This window comes from Falco naumanni, unplaced genomic scaffold (assembly GCF_017639655.2).
Source record: "Falco naumanni isolate bFalNau1 unplaced genomic scaffold, bFalNau1.pat scaffold_52_arrow_pat_ctg1, whole genome shotgun sequence".
NCBI lineage: Eukaryota > Metazoa > Chordata > Aves > Falconiformes > Falconidae > Falco > Falco naumanni.
In genome coordinates this window covers 191,442-205,842 of record NW_024427553.1, presented here as the reverse complement: position 1 = coordinate 205,842, position 14,401 = coordinate 191,442, and the positions used below count along the sequence as shown (strand labels likewise).

Below are 14,401 nucleotides of genomic sequence, written 5' to 3'. Positions count from 1 at the left end.
TGTGAAGACACCCGTACGCCAGGGGGGAAGACAGACATCAGCAAAACTATGAATGTGAAACCCATTGTTCCATAAATCATGGAATTAATGGAAATCTAAAGACTGATAATGCTGAACAGGACAGGAGGGGAACGACTCCTGTAGTATCCCACTTACACCCAGTCCTAAGCAAACTGTAACATCAACACAGCCATTCAGGAAAGGTTTCCACTCAAGACTTGAGGCCAGGCTACACTCTGGGTCCGTACAGCGCCACACGGAGCACCAGGACTCAGCGGGCAGCCAGGCTGCTGGACCTCACCCTAATGCACTTCAGGAGCCCAAGAGCAGGTTAAGCTCGTTATGGAGACCTAGCCCAGTTGTAATGAAGCAGGAGCCCTGGGACATGCTCCAAAACCAGCTGGCACAGCTCAGGTGATCTCTCTGCAATACCCCTGCTGCTCTGACACAGGCTCTTGGTCCCATCATGCTGCTCTCAGCTGCAGTGGTGTGAAACTGCAGCTGTGCTGACACGGGGGGCTCTCAGCCTCATTCGGGCTATAGAAGAGAACAAGATCCCCTTCCTTAAAAAAAAAAAAAAATAGTTTCACCTACTATAAAAGAAAGAAGAGGCTCGGATTATTCTAGGGTTTGCTCCAAGATGAGAAGGGATTTTGCATTGCTCAGGCAGCAGGCATTCTTCATCTCAGACCACGCAAATACTCAGAGTCAGGGCTCTGTTTCATTGAAGGACATGAGGTTTTGATTGCGCAAACACCAAAGCAAAAAGTTTTCTCCAAGTCTGCAATGAAACTCAAAAAGTCCGTTTAAACCTGCCAGCCTTGCGTGCAGGCTCACAGACAATGCTGGGAGGGAGAGTCACACATGGTATAAATCCAGATTATAAGAAGGGATTGGTCTTTCCGTGATTAAACTTGGGCTGAACTTGGCCTCCTTTCCATAGAGGACCTTTTCATTCTTCAATAGGTGAACTAATGCCCATGGTTAATCCCCATACGCTACGTGTAAGGCCTGCCCTTATATATAATAATCAGTACCCCTGAACACTGTAAGGACACTTATGAAGTGCCCTTAATTTACAGCCCTTGCAGCAGAGCTCAGCTTTAGGCAGGCTCTCGCCGCCTGCCAGGAGCTCACTGTTTAGAAACGCTTTTTTGCAACAACCTCTCCCAGCCTCACTAGAAACCTCATGTCTTCCCTCTCGGCACATCAAGATGCTGATGCGGGTATCTGCCAAGTGACCTCATCCAGGGAGGAGGAGGAGGAGGAAGAGAGGTTCTCAGCTATCACTTACCACCGGCTCAATGGCAAAAATATCACTGGAGAAAAGCATAGAGTCTTCTTGCACCTTTGCCCTCTGGTTCTGGAAGGCACAGGAGAGAAGGGAAAGGCGTTCTTGGAGCGTGGGGTCCATTGCACGCTGCTTGAGAAAAGAATTCCTCTCATTCTCCTCCTGCTTCTGCAGCCTGCGACAGCGCCTGCAGCCATGGAGAGACACAAACCAAGCAGATCATTTAATAACATTTGCAGAGACTGTTGCGTAAGCGCAGGAGCAGCAACGCCCTGGGGGAGGAACAGCAGGAGCAGCTCAGCAAGGGGCTGACCCCACGCCACGGGGTCCCAAGCAGATCAGGTTATCACTTGTTCGCTGGCATGGCAGGTAGTTTTACGCCACACTCACGAGCTAAGAGGAGGTTTTTGAAAGCTAGCAGCCCTCCGGAGAGCCTCCTGGCTCAAAGCTACTGCCACGACTAATGGACAACCCACCAACACCCTCAGATGGCTTTTCCTCCCGTAGAGGTGCTCGGGGGAGATGGATGAAGGTGAAGGAGCACACACTGCAGTGCTTCGCTGGCAAGGGGAGAGCAGCTGGGATTCAGCTGCAGGTTACCAGCACCACTCTTTTTTACCTTCCCTTTTGGACTGGCAGGGATAAGCAAACTAGATCTGCTCCACTGCCTACACTGCCATCCAGCAGAGGATCCCAGAGCATTTGATAAGCAAACTCACGGACTTTCAGGCATTGCATCACTTCAGTGAAATTAACGGGTTTATATGCATGAAGACAGAGGCCCCGAGAGGTGAAGGGACTTTGCCTAGCATCACCCAATAACGAAGGCAGGACCAGCATCTCTGAATCCAAACCCTTACATCCAGCCTTGAACCACTTCAACATTTTTCTCTTTTTGGCCTTCTCCACAGAGCTTTGACACAGGTCACCTCTCCCTTACTCGGTAGTTGTAGCAGCAATCATTCTAGTGTTTAAAGCTGCTCGCAACCGAGAGGTGAGAAGGGAGCACTGCTGCAGAGCACTTGCTTCCCAGCTGGCACGTGGATGTGCCCCCTTCACGCTCCAGTCCCCTGGCCACCAAGGACCAGCAGGTGACTACTCGAGGGGGATGAGGGGAAGGCTCCATACACAGCACATCAGGGCAACGTGGTATAAACAGGACCGCAATCACCACCCAGCTAAATTCCAATACATTTAGAAAGGAAACACAGCCACGGACATTACTAGCAGCACGCAGACAGAGCCTCGGGCAAATGCTGTCACCAGTGCCAAAAATACTTTCTTTGGCTTGCTCCCTGTGGAGTGTCATGAGAAATGTTTTTCCACGGCTGACCTACAGCGTTGTGCATGAGGGGGGCTTCCAGGCACCGAGATGAGCAACCCTCAACTAAGCCTTCATCAACAGACAATAATTCCATTGTTGAATCCCAGAAAGTCCTGCAGGAGGGAGACAGAGCAAACCCCTGGGTAGACCTTGTGATGATCCAGGTCTTTTGGGGTGACAGCCAAGCGCAGGGTGCTGAACTGCCTCCTCCCATTGGAAAGGTCCTCTCTGCTCTGACATCTCAAAAGCTTCTGCTACAGCAGCACAGTGGCCTCGGAGCTATGACCACCTCTAAGACTGCAAGTAAGGAAGAACAAAGCACTCTGCTCAGAGTGTAGAACACGAGCTGGCATAAGATCAAGTGCCATTGGAAAAAAATTGGGTTGAAGTTAACTGTGGGGAAACCTGGTTGCCTCTGAGGGGAGAGAGGATCACTCAGGGTCCCATCTGAGATAGGCAGGTGGGAAGAGATGCTAAAAGAATGGTGCAGGGACGTACTAAGAGAAGGTCATGAGACTTTTTCTGTTAACACACTGATCTTGCACAGATGGCCTCAACGTTCGGGGCCAGCAAAGCACCCTGCCCTGTGCACTACTGGACAGGAAGGCTGAAGAAGGTTGCCGTCTTATCAAAGGTGGAGTGGAAGTAACTGCAGTGAATATCACAGCAGGTACGCTGCCTGCAGCTGTTAGGTGCTACCGCTCAACGCCGTCCCAGGTAAGGAGTGCCGACACCTTCCTCAGCCTCACAGACCCTCTGCGAGCCCAGGGACCTGGCCTCACTGACTTAGGGCTCCCACAGATGGGAATTTGCTCTCCGGGGAAATGCAACCTTTCCCCCCCAAAACATCAGCTGGAACATGGATGGAACCGGAATGGGAAGCACTGAGCTCCATTACCCTGAAGCCCAGGGGGGGACACCCTGGTGTCGTGGATGGTTTACTTGTCCTATGCCACTCAAAAAAGCACCAACATCCCTCTGAGGCCGTACGTTAGTTTTACCCCTGGGCAGTGTATCTTACTGAAATGAATCTTCCCAGTGAACCTCAGCTTCTCCTGATCCTCCTCTTCTTGACTAACAAAAGCCTTCCACTGGAGTGGGCTATGACTTTACTCCGATTGTGGATGACGATGGATCTGTGGTTTGACAGCGTGATGTAGGTCTTCCCAGCTGTCAAGGAGTTCCTGCCTAGCCTGATGTTGACATCTTCAGCGGCTCCATGAAGGCTTGTGTGAATATCTTCACCTGGAACAAAGCAAAAGGGAGACTTTGCTCATCGCCCTTGCTGATGGGAGTACAAGGAACGGAGGAAGCCACAGGGAACAGAAGTGTCACAGCCTTTAGCTGTATTAGCAGTTCCACAGATCAGTACCTTTGTCACATCCTGATAGCTGCATGTGTACAGCACGAGGATGTCCTGGACACCACCTTAAGCACCTTATTTCTGGGTGGGCTTGTAAAGATTTAACCCCAAGGTGACCCTGTCTACAGGGGGACTTTTTCAGATGTGCCCAGGTGGCCTTTGGGTTGCCGTCCCACTCGGGTCACAGGGAATTCTGCATCTGAGTCGTTCAGGTGACTCTCAGGAGTCGCACCTCGGTCACGGCTCGCCCAGAGTCTCCTGCAAGCATGCCACCGGGGTTGTGTCTCTCCTGATCCCTTGTTGCCAACAAGCGAAGGTGCCTGGGGCATGTAGGCAGAAGAGGGAGGCAAGCAAAGTGACAGCCCCCGGCAGGATGGGACGCAGATGAGAACTTCACCGTGTTGGAGCAGCAGGGCCCTCACTTGCTGTGTGTCTGTGCAGACAGGTCGGAACGAGACTGGTGGGGCACGGCCCACGCCAACCTGCCCATCACAGCCCTGCAAGCCCATTTCTTCTGCCTGGAGCCTGTCGGTGCCTGTGCCCGAGCGTGCAAGCCTGCACCGAGCATTCCCAAGCTGTCCCACAACCCGAGCGAGCACACCTTTGCCTTCCACCTCAGACCGAAGAGGAGAGAGCCCCTGGCTGCGCACAGCAGCCGATGAACGCCTGGAGTCTTGCTGGAGCACCTGCCAGCACTTCACCCTCCAGAAGAGACCCCCACCAAAGCGTCCCTCACTGCCAGAGCTTCCAAACTTTCATTCTTCCCAACCAAGCAGCTCCTGGGAGTCAACCATCTCAAACTTGAGCACCGAGCCTACTCTGCCTGTTGCAGGTGAGAGTTTCCAGGTGAGAAGCAAACCACAAACACGAGACATTCTCCGTCGAAATGGCACTTCTGTGGAGCGTGTTTAAAGCCTCAGAGCCAGCCCCAGCTGAGAAGGGCAGCGACCCGGCCATCCCTGGAGAGCATCCCCCTGCCGAGGCAGAGCCTTCTCCTCGCTGCACGGGTTACAGCAAGGCAGCAGGGGATGGACCTGCCTTTCCAAGGCTGCCACACAACAGCACGGGGGAGAGCTGGCGGTGTCCTACACCGACTCCTTAAACCCTAAGCCGGACACAATGCGGCGAATCACAGCCGTGCCAGGAGAAAGAGAGCCCCTCTCTTGGAGGGAGGTTGGGAATGAATCACCCTTCAAACAGATCTCTGCAGCCATTCCCTCACCTCCACACGTGGAGAGTTCGGCCTTCGTGCCTGTATAACCTCAACCTCTCTGCTCTTAAGGGAGCCCAGGAGGAGCGGGAGGGATTCGTGGCCAGAGATGAGTTATGTTGCGAGAGAAACAGCAACGTCTCCAATGACTGGACAGCCTGCTTTCTGGAATGGACAACTTAGCGTAGAAAAATAACTGAGGTTCAGAAGCGTTACAGAGGCAGGTGTGCTTTATAAGCACTGCCTTCCCCCTCCGCTGAATCCTCGGCGTACGTGGGCAAGCAGAGGAAGCAGGACCCAAGAAATGGGAGACATGCACAGTGCTTTGAGCATGTACAACTCAGCTTCATGGAAACATGACATGAAAAATGCTCTACGAGACAACAAACTACTGCAAAATAAACTCCACGAAAACTATCATGATCTCGCTGTCTAAACCCATGGCCAGGTGGGTCTTGAAATAATGGGTATACTTCTGATCTTAAAAACCAAGCTGAAGCCTTTGAAATGTCATCTTTCTTTCTGCCCTTCTCCGAAGTACAGAGCAGCTTCTATACGAAGACTGAACAGGATTCCTCAACCTAGAAACCACATAGGAGATAGGTAGGTTTGTAGAAATATGAATGGCCTGGGAAAAACTTAACGCGGAAAAAAATGTCACAATTTGTTGTAAAACAGGAACCCGAGGGCCTGAAATAGTATTAGTCAAAATTAGAGAAAAGTAGTACTAGTACTTTTCCAAGGAATATTCCTTCCTTTGGAACGTACTGCCATAGGTGCCTACAGACACTCATCGCTATAAATCCACAAAGCAACTGGACAAAGGCTTGGCAGGTAAAACCATCAGAAGCGACTAAACAAAGACGTGAATAAAGCCTCCAGCACAGAAAAATGCTGCCTCCAAGGCCCACGAGGGAGAAAGCATATGCACTGCCTGCTTCTACACGCTTTGCTGAGCATCCCCTACTGCTGCTCTCCTGGAGAGCACTTACACTCCCGGCTGCAGGCACCGAGGACGCTTCTGAAGGCTGGAGGGCTTTGCCGGAGCACCTTCTACCACAGAGAGAAGGATCTGGCATCGTGCTGACTGTGTAAACCCACAAACCTCCCGGTACAGACGAGAGCGTGCGGATGCCAGCGAGTCAGGAGGGAGCAGCAGGTCTTTCTGCCAGGCAGATAAACTGGCACAGAGCAGAGCTGTCAGGGTTGGCCCAGGGCAGCTGCAGGCTTCATGCCTGGGTGCCAAATTAGATGTGACATTTATTTAAGACTCTTGGTTATTTAATATATAAGTCTGGAGGAAAAAAAAACCAACCCAACCACAAAACAATCTCTGTACTGTAACAGCAATGTAGCCCTAGGTATTTCACTTGATGGGGTGATGTCCGTGGGTCTGTGCTTTGGGACGCTTTGCTGCCATGAAAGCACATTTACTGAATCCAGACGTACCTGCTCTATCGTTACTTACACAACACGATGACCTTATTACAGGCTGTCAGCTCTCTCATTCTTACATGCTTTTGACGTATTTCCCAGAGACAGCAGGACACAGCTCACTCTGCAACCTGAACAAAGCAACACCTGAACTTGAAATTAAAAGAGAGGCTTCTTATACAGCAGTAGAGCAGATGCTTTGGGCTGTGCACTCCTGAACGATGCTCTCTGAGACAGCAGGAACACCACCGTGTTTTATTCCAGCATCCATCTGCATGGCTATGGCCACCGGTATCTTAGCACATCACGGTAACTTTTAACTATCTGAAAGTAAGAAACCCAGCACTGGGACATCCTCTGTGGGGCCTGTTGTGCAGGAGGAGAGGGAATTTACAGAAGAGCTAAAATATCTTTCCGAATATTAAGCAAACCCTTGAACAAGATTTCAAAACAAATTTCAGGTTTTATGAAGAATGCGTTCCCAGCATTCAACAGCCAGTACCTTCCTCCATCGATTACTGCTCTAAATGTTAGGAAGCTGGTAGCCAGATGGATTAGACTGAAGAGAAACAAAACAGCACTCTGCTGCCTTTCGTCCTCACCGTAATATTCTTCCTCTATCCCTGTAACTCCCTCCTCGCTGCATTTGGATTTTAAACCTTTTTAGGACTGCATGACAGTCCGGTTCAGAATATTTGGGTAACAGGGAAAGCAAGTTTAAATTAATTTGCCCAGTTTGTCAGAAAACTGTGCCTGGCTCTCACCTCTTCTAAAAGAGACAGGTCCTGCTGCTTTTTCACTGAAAATACAAGCAAGCAACGAAAGCTGAGCTCTTCACTCAGAAGAGTGTCATTGTACCTCCACATCGATCCTCTGAGCAGTTCTTTTGCTCCTGCTGCTATCACGATACCCAACTGCCTCACCATCACCAGCATATTCTGGGTTTTCAAACAGCGTGCAAAGGTCTGCTGGTACCACTTCACCACCGGAGAAGGGAGTCACTTCACCAGGCTAACGATCTCTGGAAAGCGAGAGGAGTCCCCTGCGGCTGGATCCAGCCCTCCCCACCATATGCTTTTGGCTGCACCTCCCACAGAGCTACCTCGGTCAGAGTCAGGAGCGCTGCTCTGAGCTGTTTTGCTGTCAGGAAGCTAATGGCATCACCTACAAAGTGTGCTGGGTCTCTGACAAAGGCCACCTGTCAGTCCCCACGCTCGTATTTCCAGCACTAGAGCAAAACACAGGGCAGTGACAGTCATTTTTAAGTGTTTCTCTGAGGCAGTGCTCATGAGCTACCTTCAGACATCATTAAAACCATCGTGCTAGTTACTCCAGCCCTAGGAGCAGCTTGTTTATAAACCTCACCATTAAATAACTGCTGCCAACACAGGGGTTTCTACAGGACCATTGCCCAGGCTACAACAAAGCTCAGGGCACCCTAATCATCACTGCTGCCACAGCTGATGCTGTCAACAGCTAAAGTCCCCAGCAAAGCCCCCTCTGAGCCCATGCAGCCCATCGCAAGGAAAGGATCTGCTACCCCAGAGCACTGCAAGCCACCGTGAGACAACAGATGGGCAGGAAAAGGGAGATGGAGAGCAATGACCAGCCACGGCGTCTACGGGACAGGTCGCAGGCTCTTCAGACGGCTCTCCTGCACTTAGGAGTCACCTTGCTTTCCACCAGGCTCCTTGCTGTGCATCCTCCTGTAATGGAGCACCCAAAGTATTCCCCATTACCTCCTCCGCACCGTGCTTAGGAAGGGCTGTTGGCTTTCTTACGGGATGAAATACTCCAGCGCAGGAATATCTGGCAGCCAGCACAGAGCCTTTGTGCTGCCCAGCGGGAAGGACCCTCGCAGAATGGATTGAAAGGACAATGAAACTGTTGGATAACGCAAGACAGCGCTGCCGCATATCCAGGATGCCGTGGGCTATTTTTAATCGTTATTGCCACTACAGCCATGATACGCTGCGGTCCCTGACCAGCTGAAACACTGCTTTTGGCCCACGGGGAAAGACAGGGCAGGAACCTTCATTCTGATTGCCTGGCAAAGGCATGCTCAATACGCCACTTCATAAATCAATCACCCTTCAAGCTACTCTTCTGCTTCTCAGCAGACGTTGATTGATCCACGAGGAAAGGAGACTAATGAATGGTCAGTTCTGCCCCGAAATGCATCCAGGGTTCATGGCACCTAAGAACATACTAGTGATTTCCACTGATGATAGAAGAGACAAGCTGCAGTCCAGGATGCCCTGCAAAGAGCTGAAAACTACATTCTTCCAGAAATCCTTCACAGGCTAAGAACGGGAGAGGCGGCGTCACATGGAAGTCTGCTTCTGGGGATGAACAAAACAGCCAAAAGGAGACTTTTAACCTCCAAATAACCCTCCTAGCACCCACCCCCCAGCCGTGCTCATGCAGTCAACTCCACGGGTTGCTTTAGCAGCATTTTTGTCAGAAGGGGTGTCACATAGTTTTGGAGATATAAAGCCATGAATAACAAAAAAAAAAAAGATCAAGCAAATGAAGCACAAACTTAATTTCTTTTCTTCTACCCTCAAAGCGACAGACCATCGGCTTTGAAACACAAGGCCCTAGAGAGGGGCGAAGGCCATACTCTGTTTGCAAGAAATTTAACAACCTTATCTAAAACAGTATATATAAAGAAAAATCATTGTTACAAGCAGTTGTGGAAAAGGGGAACAAAGACAGGAAACGGTTGTTAACTGTTAGCTGATCTGACATAAAGGAACACTTTGGAGACCAATTATACTCACCCATCAATCTAATTGATTTGAACTATAAAAGCCTATATAACCAATTATTTGTATAAAGTATTAGTTACCAATCCTCAGTCCGTTGCAGCCCTGCTACGATTCAGATGCAAAGTCAACATATAATCGCACAAACTCCTATTTACACCTCTTTTTGCCTACAGTATATGCCACCCTGCACTCGCTTTGAAGCAGACGTACAAGAACATAAAAGTCCAACAGAAACTAGCCAATCCTGCTGGGAATTCTCACAAGTGAAGGAAGAAAAGCACAACATGCACTCACGACCTGAGGCAAGCAGAAAGGAAAATCCCTTTGCAAAGTTCTTAAATGCCTGGCTGTCCAAGGAAAAGCTAGAGCAGCCTCTTGTAATAACCACGGCGTCAGAGCCTGGCTTACACCTTTGGATAACATGGGAAACAAGATCTTTAAAAACTCACCAAACAAAACAAGTTTGTCTGCATCTGCTAGCACTAAACACAAACGGAAATAATTACATCAGTTCACGCACTACAGTAAAGCTCTGGAGCCAAGAGAGGCTGCTGCTTAGGGAAGCAGAAGGTTTCCCCACCTCTCAGCACTGGTAAGAAGCCACTACCAGCCTGCCTGGTGTTGAAGGGTCGGAGAATTGCGCGGCGATGAAGAGCTACAGACCTGACCAGCAGTGGCACACAGCGGTGGCCACCAGAAGCTATGGGGCTGTTGCCGTGAATTTAGCTCGATAGGAACCGAACACACTGCGACATCAGAGCCCCTGTGAACGCTCACACCAGACTAAGGTTAAAACCAGAAATGGTTTTGGCATTCCCACCCTGGTATCCCGCACGACACAGGCACAGCTCAGGTCAAGATGCAGCGAGGCAGAGGGTTTGCTCAGGCAAGTCCTGAGCCTCCTCCGCTCCGGCTGGAGTCAGTACAAACCGCGAGGGCTCAGCAACCTGAGTGATCTCAGGAATGTGAAACACAACACAGCGAGGGCTGAACCTCAGTTAAACCCTGCTGCCTATCCACATCCATCAGTGGGTTTGCAGAGAAAAAAGACAAAGAAAAAGGCTTGATCTAGAGGCTAAGTCAATAGGATTTTCATTTTGTTTTCAAACAAGTTCCTGGAAGCTACCGATGGCAGTGCCAGCCTGGCAAGATGACAGGACCTTCGGTAGAAAGGGGGTTCTTAAAGGAAAGAGAAGAGAGGCATGCAGAGGTGGTTGTCTTCTCCAAAGTCTGCACAAAACCACAGACTAATATCACAGCGAGGTACTGTTTTACTCTTGCGAGTAGCTGAGATGCCCAGAGGTGATGGCACACCCGTGCTGCCGTTACTTGTTCAGCCTCAAACATCAATAAACACGTAGGGCTGGGATTTAATGAGCTTCCTGCGTGTGTACAGTGGCCACTAACACACCGCCAAGCCCTTGCAGAGGTGGCCTCATTTACCAAAGTAAGCCGATTCAGCTAAGCCCAGCATCAATTTCAGCTGAAGAAAGGGATTCAGCACCCCAACACACCGACATTCCCGGCTGGGAACCCCATGCTGATCTGTGCAGGAGCTGAGCAGTCAGTAACGCCCCTGACAATTCCCCTCGGCCCATACGCAACGCGATGCAGCCCCTACCACAGTTTCCCACCGCGGCCGAGATGCAGAGGCTGCGCTTGCCCTGCTGCCAGCCGAGCACACCTGGTTCTGTAGTTACCGTCATCTTCACCAAACCCAAATGGCTCTAACACACCACATCAAACTCTCTGTCGTGCCACAGGTGACTGAAGAGCTCCACATCAGCTCCCTAATTCATCGTGTTTCATATGCCTTGATTTTTCCTGTGATCTCATGCCTCCTTTTCCCCCATTTGTGATGAAACCTCGGTGTTTTCTCAAGCTGGCGGTTATCACTCACAGCTCCAGAGGCTGCTGCAGCACAGAGAAGCTGCCTGTGGTTAGACCGAGAAGGGCAGAGGCACCTCAGGGCAGTGGCTCAGGCCATCCTGCGTAGGGCAGAAGACCCAGATCCTATTCTGACATCCCCTGCCACCCTGAGCATTGCTGCCGCACTAAGTACAGTGATCCCCAGCCAGTTCTCCCAGATCTACCCAAGAAATTCTTTTGTTGTTATTTTTTATGCTTACGTTGCCCTAAGGAGATCTTGTCTATCGTGCAAGTGTTGGTGCTGGCTTAGAGGAAGGGGAAGATCTGAGGCCAGCTCATCACGCTTACTGACCAACCCAAACCACACATCCCAGTAGCTCTCCGGTGCTCAGTACCAAACCCCCCTGCAGCAGCCCCCAGCGTGCGGGCAGCCTAAGCAGCAGCTGCCGGCCAGCCTTCGGGACTGGGGGGGGCGGCGGGACCCTGCCAGGGAGGAGACGGCTCCGGCAGGGCTTGCTTCTCCACGCTGCAGGCTGGAATCACCACCCCTGACGTGTTTGACAAACACACAGATGCGGTGCTTCGGGACACGGTTTAGTGGTGGGCTTGGCAATCCGGGGTTAAGTTGGACTTGGTCATCTTCAAGGTCTTTTCCAACCTCCATCATTCTATGATTCTACGAGGCTGATGGCATTTGCCCCACGCCTAGCAAGCAGCAATGGGGAGGAAACGGTGCTGGGGACCCCCTGCTTTCAGGGCCAGGCAGCAAAGCTCAGCGGCGGGGGAACAAGGCAGCCAGAGCCCTCCCTGACCCAGGGCAAGGCAAGCTCTGCTCCACATCATCTCCAGCTCCCAGCGTGCTGCACTGAAGAAGCCTATTTAGCTGCTCTCTCCTGCCATACAGGAATAACCTGAATCTGGCACAGAGCAAGTCTTGCCGCCCAGGGCTCAGGAGGGGAGACATGACTTCACCCACTTCCTATGGGGACAGGAACTGAGCCAGCGCAGGAAAACTCACCCTGATTAACAACCACGGAGCCAGAATCAGACCCTGCTCGCACCTTCTACCTGCCCTTGAAGTAAGCAATTGAGGAGCCGAGGCTGAACTCCCCCAACTGTGCCCTGGGCGTGCAGAACCACAAAGGATGCTCTGAGCCTGGGTCTGCCATCCACAGCAAACAAGCCAAGATTTGCTTTAGCACAGCTCCTGCTCAGCAGCTGTCAGCCCTCCTGCAAGCTGTGTGGGAAGTTGAGGGAAAACAGGGTATTCATCTGCCAAACACCTAGATGGTTCCTCACCAGGCTTTTAGCACAAGGCTGGAGGCTTCCAGCAGGACTAAAACCACCGAGAACTACTCCTGAGCCACACACGTTACCTCTCTTCTGGGGAAACCGCTTTTTGGGGCTCCGAACCAAGGGGAGAGAGAAGAGTAATGGAATAGGCAGTTCTGCTTGAGGGCTGCCTCCTCTTGGGTATGCTGTCTCCTAAAATACTCCTATGGGTATGGGTTCTGATCCTCCCCTCAAAGAGGGTGAGATCCTGCCCCCAGGCTTTTGCTTCTGCGTTAGGCTCACAGAGCTACTGAAAGAGAGCCATCTGCATCGTCACTTTTATTACTGACAGCAATAAAAGCATCTCAATATATAGCGCCTCTCAGCCATGCACAAGCTCAGTGGTGCTTTGCTAATTACTGAAGTTTTCTGTGCTGACAAAGAGATGCCAAGGGATGCAGCAACCGATGGGGAAAAACTGCACAGAGGAATTTCAATACCGCACCACAGATCCCCTGGGCTAGAAGCGTGTTGTAGCGCCTTGCCACAAGGGCCAGTGGGCACTGCAGGCACCCACATACAGGCACAGGATCTGGTCCTACACCTTGAAGACCACCCATCATACTATACTAGTACTCGTTGGAGACAGGAGCCTAATGTGAGTCAGCATTTAGGGAGCTCTGAGTAGAGAAGCAATTCTCCTTCCACAACTCCAAGCATCTCTCCGGCACCTCCTGTCTCTGGCAGCCTTCTCCACCTGCATGGAGCACCTGCCGTAGACGTTATTGTTTCTGGATGGCACTGGACTGGTGGATTTGCTTTGCACCTCTGGCACACCTCTGGAAACCCGTCATGCATCTCCTCAGCCACGTGTCCCTGAGCAAAGCTCACCTTCCCACACCAAGCTGGTGCTACGCTGCCAGGTTGCAATAAATGTTGTTACTGCAGCAGACTGGGTTTGGTGTACAATCAGCAGCACTCAGGGCAAGCAGCTTGGGCATCATCTCACTTGAGCAGGACTTGACAGCTGAAAGAATATCGAAACTTTATGAATACTGGCTTGGTTGAGACTAGGACTTACCTCCATAAACTTATTTTCCCACATCCACACGGTCCACACAGGGTGGGCTGAACGTCATCTGGGAAAGGCCAACTGACCGACAGGACTTTCAGTGGTATTGAAACCTTTTCCAAAGCTGTACGAGTGCTTCGCACGCAGGTTTCAGAAACCCTTTCAAGTACCATAATCTGATGTTAAGGTGCTGGACAGGGATATGCTGGAACCCTGAACATCCCAAGTCACCCTCATTTCAGTACGAGCTGGGATTTTTCACACCCAGACACATGTACACAGGCGAAAAGGAGGAGTTTAGGCACGTAAAGCACTGAAGGACAAGTTTTCATTGTAAATCATTACGCTCATAGCAGCAAACATTTTCTCCACGCTCATCCATAAATTTGTAGCAACAGAACTGCCACCACACACACAGTCCATCCAGGGGACAGTACCTGTGCTCCTAACCAGCCCAAAGGACACACAATTTAAATCAACCAAATCATACGCTAAGGGAAAAATTGTGACTTGTTCACATGGAAGAGCTCCATGCTCGCTTAAGCAATGCTAGGGACAGATCTGACCCAGCTTCAGCAGAAATTTAAGCAATGTTCACCTGATCCTGCGTAAGTCACCCTAAGAAGGGTGTGATCCATTGAGAACTACTGCTGCCTGCGAGCAAGTCAGTACTGATACACAGCCAAGCGAGGGAAACGCCTCCCAACACCTTAAACTGCTGTTTTGCTCTTAGCACTTCTGTTTCTTAATAAACACTCTGTTGGTGGCTCTGAAAGAGCAACCCGGCTGCTTTCT

General features: G+C 50.8%; 1 pseudogene; it reads right to left on the bottom strand.

The window, feature by feature from the left end:
• LOC121082266 overlaps window positions 1-14,401 on the bottom strand; it is a 52,961-nt pseudogene that overhangs the window by 16,898 nt on the left and 21,662 nt on the right.